At 39.5% G+C, this 16,856-nt stretch overlaps 1 protein-coding gene across 9 annotated transcripts in view; it reads right to left on the bottom strand.

Moving 5' to 3' along the window:
- Numb (NUMB endocytic adaptor protein) overlaps window positions 1-16,856 on the bottom strand; it is a 129,418-nt gene that overhangs the window by 54,474 nt on the left and 58,088 nt on the right. Inside the window, exon 4 of one of the 9 annotated variants that reach the window (XM_057782222.1) lies at window positions 9,247-9,354. The exons of the other annotated variants lie outside the window; for them this stretch is intronic. The gene's annotated coding sequence lies outside the window, so the exon portion shown is untranslated. The remainder of the gene's footprint in view (window positions 1-9,246; window positions 9,355-16,856) is intronic. 9 annotated transcript variants of the gene reach the window in all.

Below are 16,856 nucleotides of genomic sequence, written 5' to 3'. Positions count from 1 at the left end.
TGTTTCCGGGGCTGGCCTTGAACTCTTGATTCTCTCCTAAGCCTCTTGGGTAGCTAAGGCTATAGGTCTAAATGTGGCCAGCATCCAACTTTACTATTCTGAGAGAGTTTTGTTTAACTTATTGCTAAGTTACTTAAGGGTCCTCTACAGTCAGACCTTTTTCGGTGCCTCTGTCTGCATGAAAAGAAAAAACTTCAGTTTGAGTGTTAGCTCCAGAGAAGCTAGCATTTAACAAAAATTCATTATTGTTCTGACAAGCCCCTGCCCTGGCCTTGGCTAGCTCCTTCTACTTTCATATGACTCTATTAAAGCTTTTTGCTGACTTTTGTTACTGTACCCATTAGACTCTGGAGCAACTTCTATTTCCCTAACAGCAGGCTGTATCTTACTTGTTTAAAGTAGCCCTGCATTCTAATGCAATGCCTGTCATGTGTGGCATACTATAACTCTGAAAGAGAGCAAGAGAGAGAGAGAGAGAGAGAGAGAGAGAGAGAGAGAGAGAGAGAGAGCTCTCACAGCAGAGACTACTGAGTAGGTAGGGTGACACCATATAACGAGCAGAGAATAATCAGTGTTGGGAAAGACTACAGATGTCACAGTCCAGCTTCCCACTGACAAAGGAGGATGACTATCACTCTCTATCTGGTGGCTGAAGAACAGAATGAAAATGTCCAAAAAAACAAAACAAAACAACAACAAAAAAAAACGGGGATATAAATATCTTATCACTTTCAGTATGGATGGCTGACCATCACCATTTCTGCCATGATGATGTTTCATGTAAGCCTAGAATTTGCAGTGGAAAAGTCCAGGAGTCACTGCTTGCTTAGAAGCGATCATTAAGAAGTCTGAGTATTGGACACAACACTTAGGAAAGGCTTCAAGTGCCCATCACAACTTCAGAGAAGATCCGTCTTATCTGATTTCATGTAAAAATTTAAGAAAAGAGTTTCATAGCTAGGGCAATTTGGAAAGGTAGTAACAAAACAGGTCTTTTGTTTGTTTTTCGAGATAGGGTTTCTCTGTAGCTTTGGAGCCTGTCCTGGAACTTACTCTGTAGACCTGCCTGCCTCTACCTGGGAGTAAAGGCATACACCACCATCACCCAGCAACAAAACAGTTCTAATATAAATTTACAAAGTAAAAAATATGTAATTATGATATCTTGCTTGGTATTTTTTTCTTGGTTTAGTTTTTGTAAGACAGGGTTTTTCTGTGCAGCCTTGGCTGTCCTGGAACTTGCTCTGTAGACCAGACTGGCTTCGAATTCACAAAGATCCACCTGCCTCTGCCTCCTGTGTGCTGAGGTTAAAGTGTGAACCACCACTGCTCAACTGCTCGCTCACTCGCTCGCTCATTTATTACAGTGTTACCCCTACAGGCCAGAAGAGGGCACCAGGTCTCATTATAGATGGTCGCGAGCCACCATATGGTTGTTGGGAATTGAACTCAGGAACTCTGAAAAATGAGTCAAGGCTCTTAACCTCTGAGCCATCTCTCCAACCTGCTTGCTACTTCTTAGTGAACAAATACCATTGTCCTGAGGCCATCTGACCTAGCTGAACATAGGTGACAGACACATTTTTAAGTATAAGAATTGAGAATTATTTTTGACTATAGGCTAATTTTTTAAAAGCTCCATTATACTACAATTTCCAAAGGTGAGGTGACTAGATAAAATTTAATTGCTGAAGTATGTGTGTGTGTGTGTGTGTGTGTGTGTGTGTGTGTGTGTCTGTGTATCAACATGTGTACCTTAGGTCATCAGGCTTGGTGGCAAGTGCCCTTACCCAGGAAGTTGTACCTCTGTCTTTGGAAACTTTTATGCCCCCTAACTGCTCTGTAAATGGCTGATGCCATGACTCTTACCTCCTTTATACACGTGTTTCCTCCCTAGGCGTCTCACTTCCCCAGTATCCTTCTAATTAGCTTCTTTATCTATTTGTTGACTCCTGAGGATGTTTATTTTCTCCAGTCATTGAAGGTATTCCCTAACAATTCTCTAAGCAAGGTTTAACCTGTAATCTAGGCCGGCAGTGGTGGCACATGTCATTAATCTCAGCACTTGGGAGGCAAAGGCAGGTGGATCTTTGTGAGTTTGAGGCCAGTCTGATCTACAGAGCAAGTTCCAAAACAGCCAGGATTGTAACACAGAAAAACCCTGTCTCGAAAAACCAAAAATAAAATAAAATAAATTTATGCTATTATTTCTTAAGAAGTAACAGAAGCCATGTATGGTTTTTCTCCATTTGCACTTTTTATTCAAATTCATTATTTGAGCACATGGATGTTGTTTCACACATACTTAAATCATCCCTTCTTTCCTCTCATTCCTAAAGACCTCTTTTTCATCTCAATTATGTGAGTCAATAAAAACTGAAAGTATGCCAGGCAGTGATGATGCACACCTTTAATCCTAGTACCCAAGAGGGAGAGGCAGGCATATCTCTATGAGTCTGAGGCCAACCTGATCTACAGAGCGAGTTTCAGGATAGCTGGGGCTACACAGAGAAACCCTGACTCTAAAAAACAAACAAACGGGGGCTAGAGAGATGGCTCAGTGGTTAAGAGCACTGGCTGATCTTCCAGAGGTCCTGAGTTCAATTCCCAGCAACCACATGGTAGTTCACAACCATCTGTAATGAGGTCTGGTGCTCTCTCCTCACGTGTGGGCATACATGGAAGCAGAATGCTGCATGTAAAATGAATGAATGAATGAATGAATAAAATTAAAAACAAACAAACATCCAAAAACCCCCCAAAAGTTTATTTTTTTATTTTAATATTTATTTGTTTATTATGTATACAATATTCTTTCTGTGTGTATGCCTGAAGGCCAGAAGAGGGCACCAGACCTCATTACAGATGGTTGTGAGCCACCATGTGGTTGCTGGGAATTGAACTCAGGACCTTTGGAAGAGCAGGCAATGCTCTTAACCACTGAGCCATCTCTCCAGCCCTCCGCCAAAAGTTTATTGTGTGATGATCTAGCCCAACTGTTAAAGCTGGTGGTTACAGAAACTAACAAGATTACTTTCGTGCCTTTAGGTGGCTCCTTATAATAATAAAAACACAGAAATTCTGAAACCTATTATTTCCTATAAGCAGTCATGGTCTGAGCTAAGTTTTAAGGAACCAAATTAGTGACAGATGTTGGGGTATAGGAATAAAAAGTATTTCAAGTAGAAACAACTACACTAAGAAAAGTACAGATGTGGAAAATCTAATGTTAGGTGGCAGCACACAGTAAGAGGAGTGACAGAGATTAGGCCGGAGAATCTTAAAGGAACAAGGGTTTATTTATGGGAAACCAGAAGCTATTTAAAGGGTTTAAGCCATGACTGGCATGGCCAGACTTACAATTTGGTTTAATTACTCTAATAATAATATGGAAAAACAAATCCAAAAGGGAAAAACTTACAGACAAGTTATGATGAGAACTTAAATTAGGGAACTGGTGGTGGCCTTGGTGGGGACAAGGAAACTGAAAAAAGTATAAAAATGCAGCAGTGAGAATTGAGTCAGGCTGATGCGACTGAGCTCTGGAATTTTTTTTTGTGTGTGGGGGGGCAAAATGATAAACCTGTTAAACCAGTGGTTTTCAAAATTGCGCCACCGTCTTGAGGATTAAATATTAGGTATCTTGTATATCAGATATGTACATTATGATTCATAACAGTAAAAAAATTAGAGCTGGCAATGAAAATAATTTTAAGGTGTGTGGGGGTGGGTCACTATAACACAAGAAACTGTATTAAAGGGTCACAGTATTAGGGAGGCTGAGAACCACTATGTTAAACCCTTAATTAGCTTCACTGTTTGATTCCAGAAATCCTTGTGAACTAAGTTATCTAGACAAAGAGATCCTACATCAGGGCAAACAGCTTTCATAACAGGATAATAGAGAAGAGACCTGTTTCTTTCTGTGTCCAACATTCTAAACATGTGTCACATACTCTGTTTAACCCCAATCAGTTCAGGACCTTGAAGGACTTGTCTAAACCAAAGCAAGGTACAGTGGCTTGCCTGTAATTCCAGGGCTTGGACTGAACGTGAAACAAACAAGATATATGTCTAGATCCCATTCCTGGGGGTATTTAAAAAAAATGATCATTTAATCTTTTTCTTTCAATGCAGTGGAGGTGGGAGGTAAAGCCATGATACACATGTAGAGGTCAGAAGACAATTTGCAGGAGTAGGCTCATTCTTCCTCCATGAAGTAAACTCAGGGAGTGAACTCAGATCAACTGGGGTAGTGGTAAGCACCTTTACACGATGGGCAATCTCACCACCCCTAAAATATAATTTCTGAATTTGGTAGGAGGATTACAACAAGGCCAATGTGGACCACAGAGTAAGACCTTATCTCAGAAGATCTCTGGGGTGTACTGGCTGGGCAAACTCAGTGAGCTCCAGGATCAGTGAGAAACTTTTTTTTTTTTTTTTTTTTTTTTTTTTTTTTTGGTTTTTCGAGACAGGGTTTCTCTGTGGTTTTGGAGCCTATCCTGGAACTAGCTCTTGTAGACCAGGCTGGTCTCGAACTCACAGAGAAACTTTAAAAAGACTCCTCTCTCACATGTGTCTATACACATGGTCACATAGTCTCACAAACAAGTATACACACAAACATCACACACATACACACAGAGCAAAATCGAAAAGAACAACGAATCAATAGCTTAAAAAAAAGCAAAACAAAAACTATACTCTTTTTGGACAGGGTTTCTCTGTTGGGACCTTGGCTGTCCTGGAACTGCTCTGTAGATCAGGGTGGCCTTGAACTCACAGAGATTCACCAGCCTCTGTCTCCTGAATACTGGGACTAAAGGTGTGTGCCACTACTGCCTGGCTAAATATTCTTTCTTAACTTCCCCTAACAATTAATAATGTGTCAAAGTGGTGCTCTCTCTTGATGCAATAAATTAAATTCATTTTTTTGACCAACAGGAGTCTCTTGGTAAGGAAAGTTGTCTACAGGAATTGTTTTAGGTCTCAGGAAACTACATAGAAAAAGACAGGCAGAATAGTTGGGCATGGTTTCGCACGCCTTTAATCCCAGCGCTCAGGAGGCAGAGGCAGGCAGATCTCTGAGTCTGAGGCCAGCCTGGTCTACAGAGTTCCTGGAAAGACAGGGTTACACACAGAAATCTTGTCTTGAAAAAAACAAAAAACATAAGAAGAACAAAGAGGGGATTAGACATACCTAGGGTCATATAAAGTTTCAAATTATAAAACACAAATTTGGGCTAGCGGTGTAGCGTGGCAGTAAAGTACTTACCTAGCACTACAAAGCCATGGGTTTGACCCCAGCACAAGTAAACAAATGACATTTGAGCAAAGATTTGAGGGAGGCAAAATGTTAGGCATGGCAGTGGGCAAAAAAGTAAATCAAGTAGTGTTCTAAATTAGCAAGCTTGCGTAGGCTGTCTGTGGGCCTGTCCTCCTGAGAGACACATCCACTGGAGCACTGTTGTCAGAAATAAACCATGGCTTTGTTCTCATTTGAAAACTTCACAGTAAGAATCCCAACACTTCTGCACAAAGTCCTTTGAAAAATAAGGTAGATTGAGAACCTTATTTCCATACTGCTCTTTATGCTAGGAGGTCCATCCTCAGCTTTATACTTCCTAAAGTAGAGATAACTCCTTTGTACAGCTTGAGGGTGAGTTGAAATTACTACAGAAGCTCAACACCTAACACAAAAACCAAACTTTGGGATAATAATATTGAACACAGCCAAGAATGAAATCTGAATGCGCTCTTCTGTTGTTCCATTTTTACCTTATTCATTCACACAACTGTTCCAAACAGGAAATCACATAAACATGAGCTAGAAGGCAACCACATTTTTATATTTTTCATGGTGGATAGTTGTACACTTGACAACAATTTCTGAACATTCCTAAGTTGATATCTATGCAGCAAATGCACCATGCATGATATATGTACACATATTCACATCCAAAGACAGGAATAAAGTAAAAACAAGAAATAATAAACACTACCAGCCACTGTATAAACAATATTACAAAAGGCATTTCATGTTCAAGTTTATAGATTGGCAAGATGAAACTGTTTCAAAATATCAGACGTCCATGTTTAGGAAGAGACTAACTGAAAAGCAGTCCCAAAGAACTCTCTAAAAAACATAAGCAGTGACAACATTCCAAGGAAAAGAAAATTTTAAAAATGAATATTCTGCTGTAAAAAAGACTCAACAAGTAAATAAAGCTTTACTGACTTGCTATGCTCACCAACTAAGCTAAAACATTCTACAGCCAGTTTGTCGGAGTACACCACTAGCCATGGCCTCAGAAAAACAAAACTTCTCTAACAGAAACATATGTCTCAATACATAAGCAACAAATCAGAAACAGAGTTGGGAAACATAACAAAACTAAAGAGGTGAGGAATTAATGCACTAAAGGTATAACCTAACTATGCAATACTACCCAGGACCGTGAGATAGGAGTCTCCCAGGTTTAAAGTGTCCTACACATTGAGACCCTGACTCAAAACAGAAACAAAATATTCCAGCAATGGCAGAACTTCAATGTACAGATTATGAAATCGGCTGTGAATCTATAGTTATTCTGGTATTTTTTTTTTAAGGAGGCATTCACGAGGCCCCATGCCTGAGGAACTATATATAGGAAGTTAATGGTTGCTGGGAGAGGGTGTCATATTCCTCAGTCATGTGGATACTAGTAAGTTTTCCTTACTCAAATAAATAATGCTACCATCCAGTCTTATCCAGGCAACCCTAATTAAATGAAGAGGGCCACAAAAAACAAACGAAGACATAAAAGTAGGAGGAAGCCTTATTTGGAACAACAACAGGGTTGGTGGCGGGGAGGAGGGAACAAGAGAGGATGATGGATAAAGCGGAGGGAGTTATGATCAAAGAACATCACATATGTATAGGATAATGAAATGTAATGAAAGCTATTACAGGAACCCCAGTATTATATAAGACTACTTTTCTACCTTGAAAATTCACACTGGAGTGGATTACTGAGGGATACTATAAAAGCCTCAAGTTTCAAAAGTAGTACTTTTGAAAAAAGTACAAAAGTGTTCAAGAACTAAATGTTACACATGCCAAACAAAGCACTAGTTCTAACAGGGAAAAAAAAGCCCTCACCTGAAAAAAGAAACGAGGAGCCATCTACCTAATATGAACTGGGAGCCACCACATGCTGCACAGATAAAGAAATGAGGAGCCATCTACCTAATATGAACTGGGAGCCACCACATGTTGCACAGATAAAGCGTTAGTAGTGTCATGTTTGGATGTGAGTGCTTCCCCCCACTGGTGACACTACCAAGGGGTGATTTAATTATGAGGGCACTAACTTTATCCATGGATTAATTTAATGATGACCTCCCAACTGAATGACCCATTAGGAGGAAAGGCATAGTGGGAGGAAAGAGGACACTGGGACATGCTTTTGCAAAGTACCCTTGTCCCTGGACTATTCATCTCTCTGGTCTGCCATCACAGGTCAACAACTTTGCCCTCCTTGCCACAGGCTCACAACAATGAGGCCAGGGCCAGGACCATGGGAAGAAACCTCTGAAACCATGAGCCAAAATGAATCCTTCATCCTTTGAGAATTTTGTCACAAAAAAGTAACATAGTATCCTCATTTAATGGAATTTCTTTCTTTCTTTCTTTCTTTCTTTCTTTCTTTCTTTCTTTCTTTCTTTCTTTCTTTCTTTCTTTCTTTCTTTCTTTCTTTCTTTCTTTCTTTCTTTCTTTCTTTCTTTCTTTCTTTCTTTCTTTCTTTCTTTCTTTCTTTTGGTTTTTCGAGACAGGGTTTCTCTGTGGCTTTGGAGCCTGTCCTGGAACTAGCTCTTGTAGACCAGGCTGGTCTCGAACTCACAGAGATTCACCTGCCTCTGCCTCCCAAGCGCTGGGATTAAAGGCGTGCATCACCATTGCCCGGCTGGAATTTCTATATTAAAAAGATCAGCAAGTCAAATATGCATTTTAAAAACAGCATTAACAGAGGTATGTGTTTTATTAATTAAAAATGGATAACAAGTACAGAAAAGATAAATGCTATTAATAACCAGAAAAATACAAACTAAAGTATTGTACATCATTTTACACAGCTAATCAGTTTGATAAATATTAACTATCTAGACAATAACACATGGAGTAGAGGAAAAGGCATTCTCATTTGCTCATCAGAGCATAAGTTAGTTCAACTATTTTGGAAATTAATAGGGAAGCATCTAGGAAAGTCTAAGATGTATATAGCCTTATAACCAGAAACCCCACTTCTAAGAATATACCGTAGATGCTGGGCAGTGGCACACACCTTTAATTCTAGCACTCGGGAGGCAGACACTGGTGGATCTCTTTGTTACTCGAGGCCAGCCTGGTCTACAAGAGCTAGTTCCAGGACAGCCAGGGCTGCTACACAGAGAAATCCTATCTCGAAGTCCCGCCTCCTCCCCCCCCCCAGAAAAAGAAAAAAAAAAAAGAATATAACCTAGAGAAATTCTTACACATGTGCACAAGGAATGTTAATAGTGTCTGCTTAATATATATATATATATATATATATATATATATATATATATATATTATATATTGTTTCTAATAGCAAACTAACAACATATTATGACAAACACATTTAACAACAGATCTCACTATGATACAGAGGACCGCACAGCTCAAGGTCGTGAGTACAACTGCAGAATGAATCATCTAATCTACTTAATACTCCTACTCTTTTTCTGTTATTCTTCTCCCAACAACCATGGGTGAATATAAATATGTAGACTTCTTTTATATGTTTCTTTGCATACCTATTCCAAAGAATTATAAGATAAAGTATAAGAAAACATATGTGCTGACTATTAACTGTCCCAGAAGAAAACATTACTTAAACCTAAGATAAAATGCCAAGTTCAACCAACAAATATTATTTTACATCATTAGAGTTTTTACTTTTTCATTGATTTTTTTATATCAATAATGAAATGATTTTTTAAACAACACAAATTTTAACACACTAAAATAGTATTACTTGGAGACTGTGTTGTATTCAGTATTTCTTATGACTGTTTCTAAGTTAAGGAATCTTCTCATTTGATGTAGGTAAGTACAAAAATGTAAGGAATCTGAACTTGTATTCATGCTGACAGGAACATAAACTTGTATAGCATCTACAGAAATCAAAATGGAGGTTCCTCAAAAAACCTAAAAACAACTACCATATGACCCAGCTATACCTTTCTTGGGTATATGCCTGAAGGACTCTTGCATCAACACACCACAGAGACACCTGCGTCCATGATGCTGCTGCACTACTCATCACAGCCAGGAAACAGAACCAGATGCTGGAAAGATGAACGGATAAAGAAAATGTGGTACATGGTACATAAACACAATGAATTTTTTTTTTTTTTTTTTTTTTTTTTTTTGGTTTTTTGAGACAGGGTTTCTCTGTGGTTTTGGAGCCTGTCCTGGAACTAGTTCTTGTAGACCAGGCTGGTCTCGAACTCACAGAGATCCGCCTGCCTCTGCCTCCCAAGTGCTGGGATTAAAGGCGTGCGCCACCACCGCCCGGCAACACAATGAAATTTTATGCAGCCATAAAGAAAAATAAGATCATGACATTTTACAAGATTAACTAAAAAAATCAGTAGCCCTCTGTACAGATGATAAATAGGCAGATAAGAAACCAGAGAAACATCACCCTTCACAATAGCCACAAATAGCATAAAATATCTCAGAGTAGCTCTAACCAAAGAAGTAGAAGACTTATATGACAAGAACTTTAAATCTTTGAAGAAAGAAATTGAAGACACCAGAAAGTGGAAAGATCTCCCATGCTCTTGGGTAGGTAGAATTAACATAGTAAAAATGGCAATTTTACCAAAAGCAATGTCCATCAAAATCCCAGCAAAATTCTTTATAGACCTCAAAAGAAGTGTACTCAACTTCATATGGAAAAGCAAAAAACCCAGGATAGCCAAAACAATCCTGTACAATAAAAGAACTTCTGGAGGCATCACAATTCTTGACTTTAAACTCTACTACAGAGCTACAGTACTGAAAACAGCCTGGCATTGGCATAAAAACAAACAGGAGAACCAATGGAACTGAATCGGAGACCCAGATATTAATCCACACACTTTTGATTACCTGATTTTTGACAAAGAAGCAAAAAATATCAAATGGAAAAAAGAAAGCATATTTAACAAATGGTGCTGGCATAACTGGATATCAACATGTAGAAGAATGAAAATAGACCCGTATCTATCACCATGCACAAAACTCAAGTCCAAATGGATCAAAGACCTCAACATAAACCCAGCCACACTGAACCTCAAAGCAGAGAAAGTGGGAAGTACACTTGAACGCATTAGCACAGGAGACTACTTTCTAAATATAACCCCAGTGGCACTAGAGAAACAATTAATAAATGGGACCTCCAGAAACTGAAAAGCTTCTGTAAAGCAAAAGACACAGTCAACAAGACAAAACGACAGCCTACAGAATGGGAAAAGATCTTCACTAACCCCACATCAGACAGAGGTCTGATCTCCAAAATATACAAAGAACTCAAGAAATTGGTCATCAAAAGAACAAATAATCCAATTTAAAAAAAATGGAGTACACAGAACTCTCAACAGAGGAATCTAAAATGGCTGAAAGACACTTAAGGAAACGTTCAACATCCTTAGTCCTCAGAGAAATGCAAATCAAAATAACTCTGAGATTCCATCTTATACCAGTAAGAATGGCCAAGATCAAAATCACTGATGACAACTTATGCTGGAGAAGTTGTGGGGAAAAGGGAACACTTCTGCATTGCTGGTGGGAATGCAAGCTGGTACAGCCCCTTTGGATATCAGTGTGGCAATTTCTCAGAAAATTAGGAAACAATCTTCCTCAAGACCCAGTAATACCACTTTTGGGTATATATTCAAAGGATGCTCAATTGTGCCACAAGGACATGTGCTCAACTATGTTCATAGCAGCATTGTTTGTCATAGCCAGAACCTGGAAACAACCTAAATGCCCCTCGACTGAAGAATGGATAAGGAACTACACAGCAGAAAAAAATAACGACAGCTTGAATTTTGCAGAAAAATGGATGGAGCTAGAAAACATTAATTTGAGTGAGGTAACCCAGACCCACAAAGACAATTAGCATATGTACTCACTCATAAGTGGTTTTTAAACATAAAGCAAAGAAAACCAGCCTACAAATCACAACCCCAGAGAACCTAGACAATAATGAGGACCCTAAGAGAGACATACATAGATCTAATCTACATGGGAAGTAGAAAAAGACAAGATCTCCTGAGTAAATTGAGAGCATAGGGACCTTGGGAGAAGGTTTGAAGGGGAGAGGTAGGGAGGGGAGCAGAGAAAAATGTAGAGCTCAATAAAAATCAATATTCATGATATTTACAAAAAAAAGATACAACCAGAAAACCTTACATCAAGAGAAAAAGCCAGACTTAAAAAGAAAAATGACAATTTCTTTCTTGTATATGTAGATCCTAGGGGTGAAAGTTTGTGTGTGTGTGTGGGGGGGGGGGTCATAAAACCAGAAAAGGAATCATGAAAGGGGAGAAGTTCTGAAGGGAAGTGAAGAATAGAGGAATGGAACACATGGAACAGGAAAGCAGAGGGGGCACTGACGACAGGGAGGGAACTAGCTGGAGGAGAGGAGGAGACAGAGGGGAATGGATGAGAACTAAGTATAACGACATATGTCTGAGGACACCATTATCAAATCCGTAATACTTTGTATAATATACCTAAATATTTACATTAAAAGCAAGGAATCTTATACTTATCAAGGCCCAAGGACTATAGACAGGTCATTCTGCTATAAATTATGACTCCTAAGAATTTTGGACTACAATAGATATTAGTGAAACTGATAAAACTGGATTAATAAGAAACTGCTAACATACCTAATTCTATCACTGGATCAATGCTTCAGACAGTGAGTCCAGCAAACAGCAACAAGATACAGTTTTATCAGAAATAGGTAAATTAACACACATAATTACTTATAGAACCAATAAAATTCATTTTAAAACTTAATAGTTTTCTGTTAGAAGTTAATTTATACGCAGATTCAGGGAAGCTAGAAAAAAACAAAGGGTTTGGTTTTCTGAGATCAGGTCTTTATTTAGCCCAAGCTGGCTGTGAACTTTGTGTAGCTGAGGATGACCTCAAACTTGGATCCTCCTGTTTCCGATTTTCCAAGCACTGGATTGCAGGTGAGTGGCAACGCAACCAGCTTGATTTTCTTTCTTCCTCCTGTCTTTCTTTTCCCTGAGTCCCACTTTTCTTTTCTTTCTTTCTTTCTTTTTTTTTTGAGACAGGGTTTCTCTGTGGTTTTGGAGCCTGTCCTGGAACTAGCTCTTGTAGACCAGGCTGGTCTCGAACTCAGAGGTCCGCCTGCCTCTGCCTCCCAAGTGCTGGGATTAAAGGCGTGCGCCACCACCGCCCAGCTCCCCGAGTCCCACTTTTCAAAGGAAATATTAATTTAGCTCTCATATAAATTTAGCTTTTGGTAATTGAGTTTGCTTATTTCAGTTTAGCTCTTAAAAAATAGGCTGCATGTTGGGATATCATGAAAACTGTATTACTTATGTCAGAGAATTTTCTATTCACAGCATTTTCAAAGAAAACAAATATAGGAAGCGATTATTATAATTTCAGATTAAAACTGAAAATTACTGTGCTCCATTAGCTGCTGGACAAGATATTTTAAAACAAATTAATTCTTGGCTGTCCTGTAGTTGGCAATTGAGAATAAACAATGACACAGTTTGAATGTCCCAGTTCTCTGCCCTTATACTCCTCAGGCATCATCCACAATACATATCTCCCTCCAGTTCATGAGGCTCAGCAGTCACTTAAGGTTATGTACAAATCTGAATGTGTTGTGCACTTTCATTCCAAAGGATTCTTGACTTTCAAATTAACCCCTGCTTTAAACAGTGGCCTATGATCTGATTTTCATTTTAGGTATTTTTCTTATGTGTTTTCACCTTTCCATTTATCTTGTCCACAAAATTCTTTGCTTAAATACAGGATTTCACTATTTACTCCTTAAAGATAATCATGGCCAGACACAATGGCACAAGCCTACAATCCTAGTACCCAGGAGGCAAAGACAGGCAGATCTCTGTGAGTTCAAGACTAGCCTGGTTTACAAAGCGAATTCCAGGCCAACCCAAGCAGGGCTACACAGTGAAACCCTGTCTCAAAAAAACCAAAAGCACAAGACAAGAAGTTGAACCTGGAGATATTTAAGAAAAAAAAAAATTAAGGTCAAGGGGTACAGTGTGGCTCATTTGATAATGAGAGAGGAGGGGAACCCATCTCCTTCTAGGGATCCAGACTGGTATTAAGCATTGTTGAAGCACTACTAAAATCAGTATTAGTGCTAGGATTGTTTCAACAGCCAGTTGGACTACCCTGAAGTCAGCACTGGCTCTTTTGAACAGTCACTGACACTCTGACAACTAAAACCGCTTGCTCTGGCTTCTGCAGGTACAGACCCAGCCATGACTGGCTCAAACATTATGAAATAGGTTTTCTGCTATCACAGCTTCACTGAACCCTAGGCAGTCCTGGAACCATTTCCACCTGCTTCCTTAATGTTGCAACCATACATCCAACGAATGTATGTCTTTCTTTGTCTACTTTAGTAGTGCAGCCTGAGTTGGTAACCTGAAGAAAAGCACAGCAGACAGGGAGTGGCACAAGAACAGAATTAGCAGAAGTACAAAGCCATGATAGCTGGGCAGTCAGCAGGTCAAGCTGTGAAAGTGGCAGAGTGGCCAGGTGCACTGACAGCTGCAAAGAGGGTGGGGCCTCAAGACTAGCAGTTGACAGTGCTGGAGGTGGTCAAAGATGGACAGTCATTGCCTCCTTGGCAGTGAGATCAGTGACCAATGGCCATAGCAAGAAGAGGCAGCAGACAGTTCAAGAGAACGGATAGGGCAAGATGAGGATAGAAAGCTACAGCTGAAGAAAGTTAAAAGACCAGCAAGAGCCAGAAGTGAAACTGTAGGCTCTGTTCTCCAGAAGGGTTAAAAAGCTGTCAGATTCTGAAATCCCAGTACACAAGCCTGCCTGGAAGTTGTTACCCAGGGTCTAGACAGGAACTCTAACACCTGCAGACCTAAGAGCCCCCCTTCACCAGCACACGAGCTATCAACCCTGGAGAGTGTTAGCACTGCCCTGGTCTGCCTGCTGCCACCACTTGCTACTCTCAAACACCAAGAGATGCAAAGGCTGCCAAAGGCAGTACTTGGAGAGCTCCTCCTGACCTACCCTAGATTTCTGGTACCAGCAAAGCACTTTTTACCATGCATCAAGGCCCTGCCTTCAATTCCTAGCACTTCAAAAAAAGAAAGAAAAAAAAAAGAAAAAAACAAAAACTCCAAAACCAATCAAACATAATTCTTCTCATAATTACAAACCAATGTTTGTTGTTGTTGGTTTTTGTTTTGTTTTTCAAGACAGAATTTCACTGTTTAGCTCTAGCTGTCCTGGAACTCGATTTGTAGACCAGGCTGGCCTCAAACAGAGATCCATCTGCCTCTGCCTCCCAAGTGCTGGGACTAAAGGCGTGTGCCACCACTCCATAAAACCATGTTTGGTTTTTTTTTTTTTTTTTTTTTGAGACAGGGTTTCTCTGTAGCTTTAGCTCTTGTAGACCAGGCTGGCCTCGAACTCACAAAGATCTGCCTGCCTCTGCCTCCTGAGTGCTGGGATTAAAGGCATCCGCCACCACCACTCGGCTAATAAATAAATCTTTTTATTTTATTTTTTTTCCTTTTCAAAACCATGTTTTAAAACATTACTGTCATTAGTGTGTATGCACATATGCCATATGTGTGACTGCCTGTGTACAAGTGGCGGTCAGATGGTCAATTCCACTGTGGATCCCAGGGATCAAACTCAGGTTATCAAGCTTGCACAGAGAATGCTTTTACCTGTGAGATATGTTGCTAAGCCCCAATTTTATTTCATTTTTTTAAATTGGGAAAATAATCAGTGAAGTGAATTTATGATTCATAAACACTTAAATCATGTTAACACTTTATAGGTTAAAAAATACATATGTATATGGTCAAAGCTAGACACTGTAGTATTAGCACACCTGTAAGGCTGAGGTAGGAGGATCATGAGTTCAAAGCCAGCCTAGGCTAAACAGGGAGCCCTAACAAAAACAAAACACAACAAAAAGATACGGCCATCACCCGTAAGCACACAACACACTTTCACATATGATTTCATTAGGAACATTCTTTTTCTTTTTTCATTAGGAACATTCTTAAGAATCTACCTTTACTTAAAAAAACAAAATTTAATTTTGTTCTGATACAGTAAAAACCGATTTAGCAAGAAACATCTTGGTGAGAAAGGGCAGAGTTCCTGAGAATGATAACCTACTTCTTACACTGACTCTTCCCGAAGCATCTGTCAGTGTAGGAAGAGAAAAGGTGCTGAAATCTGGAGAGGCAGACTAGAATAAAAATACGCTTGGTTCCAAGAATGAGAAGTGAGAAGAGGGGGGAAAGAAGGAGAGGAAACGTGGCAGGCAGGAGGGGAAGTGAAAAGTGAGCAGAGGGGAGAGAAAGAGACAGGGACAGGAGGAGAGGACAGGACAGGAAATGTTCGTAAGTTGGGAAGTATTTTACCCCTCTCTAATGTTATTCTTCCCTTTCTTACATCCCTGTTCCCTAGTCTAAGCTATCAATAAACACTTCTAAAACATAACTCACACCTGTACACTGCTCTGTCTCCACTGCCAGAACCACCACAGTCCCATACAACTTATCTGGGCTACTGTAAAGTGCAAACTAGGATTTATTTCAATTGTTCCTCTCTGATCAACCATGTACAAGGTAGCAAAAGCTTTATATTTACTGACTGACTGATTGTAGAAGTCTGTTTTATCTTTCCAACATGAGAGTCCCAGGGATTGAATTCAAGTCATTAAATTTGGTGGCAGGTGCTCTTACCTGCTGAGCCATCTCAAGCCCCCAGAATAATCTTTTAAAAATAGATTGTGACTCTGTGTAACCATCCTGCTGGCTTTCTATGCGGATTTTCAAATCAAGTTCAAACTCAGCATTTAGTGACTCAGATGCTCAAAACAGCATCCAGACATAAATGCTCAGTAAATGTTCACATACTAAGGTATTGCCTCTGCCTGACTCTTAGCTTGAAATGGCACTCTCCATACTCATTAGGAATCTTTTCTTTCCTGAGGCTTATTTCCATATGGGGCGTGTTGTTTCTTTCTCCTGAAATGTTTTCCTTCTAGACTCTTTAAGGGCTTATTTCTTCCTCATACTTCAAGTTTCACTTTCGATGTTGTCTCATTGATGAGGTCTTTTTTTACTTTCTAAATACTTTTCTCTATAATTCATTTTTAAAAAGATTTATCTATTTTAAAATTTTTAATTTTTTAAAAATTGTGAGTGCCTTGCTTGCATGTATGTACATATATATCTGGCTACCAGAGAAGACAGAAGAAGGCATCAGACCCTCCTGGAACTGGAGTTACAGATTGTTGTGAACCTCCATCTGGGTATTAGAAAATGCAAGAGCAGCAAGTAAATTTAAGCACTGAGTCACCTCTCCTGCCCTCCATAATTCTTTTAAAAACAAAAACACAAACAGGATGTTCCTCTGACTGTCCTGAAACTTGCTATGTAGACCAGGCTGGCCTCACAAGAGATCCACCTGCTTCTGTTTCCCAAGGACTGGGACTAAAGGCATGGCCCTCCACACTCAACCCCTATAACAACTCTTCATTTCTTTCACAGTAAATTAGAATTATTTACTT

This window comes from Chionomys nivalis, chromosome 10 (genome assembly GCF_950005125.1).
Source record: "Chionomys nivalis chromosome 10, mChiNiv1.1, whole genome shotgun sequence".
Taxonomy (NCBI): domain Eukaryota; kingdom Metazoa; phylum Chordata; class Mammalia; order Rodentia; family Cricetidae; genus Chionomys; species Chionomys nivalis.
The sequence above is the reverse complement of the archived record's forward strand: the minus strand, read 5'-3'. Positions and strand labels throughout refer to the sequence as shown.